General features: G+C 44.8%; 1 pseudogene; it reads right to left on the reverse strand.

The window, feature by feature from the left end:
- Positions 1-366: 366 nt before the first annotated feature.
- LOC127776889 (uncharacterized) lies at positions 367-3,136 on the reverse strand (annotated as a pseudogene).
- Positions 3,137-5,482: the final 2,346 nt, after the last annotated feature.

The following is a 5,482-nucleotide window of genomic DNA, read 5'->3' on the forward strand; positions in this document are numbered from 1 at the left end:
ATCGTCAGCGTGCCTATTTTGGTCCATGCAAAATCCATTCTTACACAAGCATCGTCACCAGAGGACCTCACGTTTACGGCCTATTTAAAATTGCTATACATAGGCCGCATCTTATCCCATATAGTAATATTTACGGTGAGCTAAATAAAAATGTTTACGTACTTCTGAAGAACTTTTGTTAATTACGTGAATATCCTTTTGCTGCTGAAAATTATGAGAGTAATTTGGCTCCAAAGAATTCGGTAAATTCAACATAAATTGAGAAAGCTAATATAGTACAGAACGTAGTACATGCATTCATGAATACAATAAACAGAGCAAAGTTCCAAACTGCATAGGGAAGTATTGAACATGTAATTTCCCTAAACTAGACTACTTCCCTGTTGCTGTTGTTTATGCCTCTAACAATAATGCAACATCCAGTGTGCTTTCTGAGTTTCTGAGACCTCCCAGTGGGCAGCAGAAACTTGTGGGCAGCAGCACAGCCCAGCGCTGCAACAACCATCACGATAACAAACACCGAAGGCTCCCACCTCATACTGGAGCCAGACACATACGCCAGTAGGAGGCCAAGCAAGTCTAGCACGACCGTGCCGTTCATCACCGTTAGCCATCTGTTCTTCTCTAGCAATTCCTCTGGCAGCAACAGGACGATAACAACAACGGACGCCACGAAGGAAAAGGAGTTGCTGTAGAAGAAAATGTGGTAACGGTGCCTCATATTGTCATGCATAACCGAGTCGCCAATAGTATAGCCGTTGCTATTATGCTGCCACACCCCGCCAGGTGGGTTTAGGCCCGCCTGATAAGTGACACTTGCAGCCAAAACTCCTAGCAACATCAAATACTTGCGCTTGGCATGCTGTTTTAAACTCCTAGCTCTGTCCCCATCATTCTTTTTAACTTTCGCAACAGACATTGTCGAAGGGAACAACTTTAGGAATAAGATCATCACCAAGAGTAGTAAAACCGCCAATGCGAAGACATAGATGGATGTTTTGAGATGCTGTGTGCTTCCAGCAGCATAGGCACTCATGAGAGCAAGCAAGCCTGTAGCTACGCAAACAGAGAGAGCATAGCTTCGAATCGCTGGCCTATATAGATTGGGGTTAACAAGGAGTATGATGAGGGCGATGGCTGACATGAAGCTTAATGAATTACAATAAAAGAATGTCTTGTAACGGCGTGGATAGTTATACAAGAGGACCGGAACACCTGCGTGATGTGATAACTCATCGTCCTTAAGCCGGAATCCACCAGGTGGGGTCAGCCCAGCTTGGTAAGTGAGGGTTGCACCTAAGACAGAGAAAAAGAGCAACCTTTTGCGCCTTTTGTGGACATATAAATCACTTGGAGGAGGATTTATCGCAGGTGGACCAGTTTGAACAGTGCTGTGCACACTTGTCTTGTTCTTATCCTCATCTTCGAGAGTGACGAACACAATATGAATTACCACATAGATCAGGACAGCGCCAGCCAAAGTAATGACATAAATGGATGTGCTTACATCCCGGCAGCATAGGTTCCCACGAGACCGAACAAATCTAGTATGATGGCTACCTCAAGTATGTGGCGTTTGAGCAAAGGCTTATACCGGACCAAGATGATGATGACCAAGGATGCTACAAAGGCTGTAGAGTTGCAGTAGAAAAATACCTTATAGCGTTTGGCTTGAGTGGACATGAGGATTGGCTTGCCAGCCTTGTGTCCATCCTGATTCTCCTGCCATACACCACCTGGAGGGTCCAGCCCTGCTTGATAAGTGACGGTTGCAATGAGAGTGGAAAGTAGTACAACAAGAGATTGAGCCTTCTCCAGAATATCGTCTTCATTGTTCATATTACTCGGTAAACCACAATTGGTTGGTGTTTTATCTCGAAAAGCGTCTTCATTATTCTCATTATTCTCGCCAGACCTAACAATTCATATCCATGAAAAAGTTCAAACCAAAATTAAATAAACTTGGTGTTAACCTTAGGACAAAATATATAAGTATATTTATGTGTTATATTAATACCTGCTACTTGCTTTTGGTGTTTGTGAAAGTTTAGGCATGCAGCCCAAGACCACCTTGAGGATGCCAATGTAGATAAGAACGGCAGCAACCAGACTGAGCGCATAGATTGTAGTATCACTATGTCGGCAGCTGCCGGCAACATAGGCCCCCACAAGGCCAACAAGAGCAATGGTGATGTAAGCATAGAGCATGTGGGCCCGTCCAGGGACAGCCTTCCTCTTCATGTCCAGGGGTAGGAAGATGATCTTCTGCTTCTGGTCCAAGAGCAGCATGATAATAAGCAGGGACGCAACGAACGATGTGGTGTTGCAGCCAAAGAACGCCCTCAGGCGGACAGAGTGGTGTACCCACAGGACTGGGTCACCCGCGTCTGCATGATGGCGTCCCTCCTCCTGGTTGCGCTCCCAGTAGCCGCCTGGTGCGCTCAACCCAGCCACGTACGCGACGCTCATCACGAATGTCGCGAGCAGCATCAGGACCTTGCGGCGCCGATTCTTTTCCTCCTCCTCCTCCTTCTCCTTACCTGGTTGTTGTGATTCTTCTTCCCGCGAAACCACGGGTGATATGGCTCCCACCAAGTGCTCTGGATTAGGAGGATTATTACCTGTGCCTTGGCCGATCGCTTCCAGGTGGTTCTTGTCGTTCTGGTCCCAGAGAAACTGTGTCATCACAGTTTGAGCCACCATATACAAGAAAACCGCCGCTAACGCAGAGAGATTCCCTGCCGTTAGCGCGTGCCGGCTCATGCCGGCAGCATAGGCCCCCCCCGAGGCCAACCAGGTTCAGCACCATGGCAAGGCGAAGTGGGAACATGGAGATCCATATACCGTTCTTCTCGTGCAGGATGGCAAGGATGAAGATGAGGACGATGACGACGATCGACAGAGCGAGCGCGGCCGCGTTGCAGTAGAAGAACATGATGTACCGGGGGTAGTGGGTGTTCCGGATGATGGAGTCACCGCCGAGGTGCCCTGCCTCGGTTTCCTGCCAGACGCCTCCCGGTGGGTTGAATCCGGCGGTGTATGTCACCGTGGCCACCATGGTGGCCAGCAGCAGCAGGTATTTCTGCAGGTTGTACTCTAATGGCCGGTGCGGGTCTTGCGCAGACTTGTTCTCCATTTTTGTTGGGATCGAGTTGCCACAGATCGAAAGGAGGTTTAAGGGTTTCAAGTACTTTTGTTTCGTTGACACGAGGTTTCAAGTACTCAATTGCAAGAGAGGGTGCTACATATATATGTGCCACGCATGGTGATACACAGATACTCCTATAGCTGTTCCCCACTAGCGATGACATGTACTGGTTCGGCATTATTACATGGAGACTGACCATGGTTACATTTTCAGTCCTCGTCTTTTGAAAAGTGAAGTTGATCTGATATTGTGATCTCAGCTTGTCTGGTCCTCTGCTATGCTTTATCATGCAACTCGAATGAGTTTGACAGGAGAAGGAAAGAGAAATCGAGAAGATACGTAAAATAAGGTGAGCTATTAGAGCAAGTATAACAGAGGGTTACAAATTTTATAGATCTTCAAGGAGGTTGTAGCCTTTTGTAATTTTTCTTTTTTCCTTTTGTTGTAAATACTTTATCTTCTTTTTATAAAATACACTACTGGGCAAATGTCTGGTAGTCTTCCTTTCAATATAAGACAACTGAATGCTGATGTGGATGAGAGAGGAGAGGAGAGAGATAAGAAGCGTGTTGTAAGTTTACAGCCGGGTTAGGCACAGGAACCAAGAAAATCTATGAGACAGGCATGTGTGCCATATATTTATAGTAAAGAGTTAACCACTATATGAATAAGCTGAGAGATAGGTTATAAAGATCTACACAGTAAGTAGCTGGTTGTATTATTATCCTTGCTCTTAGCGCATGATTAATTGAGTATAAACTCTTTTAAACTTCAAAAATGGATTAATATGAATTTTTTAAAGCACCTTTCATATAATTTTTTTTCAAAAAAATATACCGTTTAGTAGTTCGGGAAGCGTGCGTGTAAAAAAGGAAACAAACTCTCTCATAATCTCCTGCTGCCGAACGCTATATATATAAGAGTATGGTCATTTTCAATACTTAATTTTAGAGAAAAAAAAAGACTGACTATGTGCCTGAAATAAAAAGACCGACTTTGTGCCTGAAATAAAAAGACTGACTTTGTCACTCAGTTCAAAAGAAAGAACGACTCCATCGATCGAGTCTATAATACAACACTGCAAATCCAAAATCATGATTTAAATTGCAGCCAAGCTTCTCCTAACTAGATCTGGGGAACGTGTTTTTTTTCTCCTGTAACAGGATCAGAAAGTGGCTCCATTTTTTTTCTCCGGGGAAAGGGGTTTAATTTTTTTTCTCCCGTATTTTCCTTTTTTCTTTCTCGGTTTTCTGGAGCCTTGTTTTCAAGGATGTAGCATATGGGGTGGGAACTCAGAGGTTCTTTCAATGTGGGAAGGGGTAAGAACCGAGTGGTGTTTTCAGGTTAATTGAATCCATCCCATTGAAAATATGTCGATTCGCAAAATAACATTACGATTCATTTTTTCCGTATCCATGTCATTACTTATCATGCTTTTCATCATCATATAAACCAAAATAACTCTAGATTTGAGACCCATATGTCAGTTCCATCTCTTCTTCCTTCATCTTCCCCACTTATTTTTTCCCATCTCTCTCTTCTCACCATTGTTCCCCTCCCCATCCCCATCCTCGTGCCTTAGCTAGCGCCGCTCACAGAGGAAGTCTGCTGCCTCCACCTCATCCACCGGCGCTGCGAGGGAGGTCGCGCCCTCCTCTTCTGCCCATCGTCTAGGAGCATCGGTCACGCTACGAGGAGGAGCCGACTCCGCCCTTCTTCTTCAGCAAGCCGATAGATCCACCGCTGCCCATTCCCTACTCGAGCAGTCCTCCTCCGCCGCATAGGTAGGAGGCAACACCTGCTGCTCGGCGTTGGCGCGCTAGCGGCAGAAAACCGCGTGGAGGCGAACGCGGTTGACGAGGGATGAGGGTGCAGTCGAGGCTGAGATGGCATACGCTGAGTGTGCCAGCACTGTTCGCAGAAGGAGGATCTCCTTGATGACAGCTTGAAGGTAGGGGAGTCGGGCAATGTCGGATTCGTCGATCAGCGGCTTGTCGCGTCCTCCCTCACTAAACTAAACATTAATTAATAAGATATATATGGGCATAGACTAAACATGATGCATCCTTTAGTATATTATTAACTACAATAAATTAATGATATATATCCCCGCAAAAAAAATTAATGATATATAACCTTTGTGGTTATTTGTTTCTCTTCTTCCCTCCGTCTCAACTTTAAACAATTAGTGGCATCGTATTATTCCTAATGACATTCTACTAAACGATCGTATTATACAATATAATATGGCATATTATGATAGTTTACAACCCATCTCAGATAAAAAATACCAATCGTAATCAACACTTTTTAACTACTAATATTCTTATATTT

This window comes from Oryza glaberrima, chromosome 6 (genome assembly GCF_000147395.1).
Source record: "Oryza glaberrima chromosome 6, OglaRS2, whole genome shotgun sequence".
In the NCBI taxonomy this organism is placed as follows: Eukaryota; Viridiplantae; Streptophyta; class Magnoliopsida; order Poales; family Poaceae; genus Oryza; species Oryza glaberrima.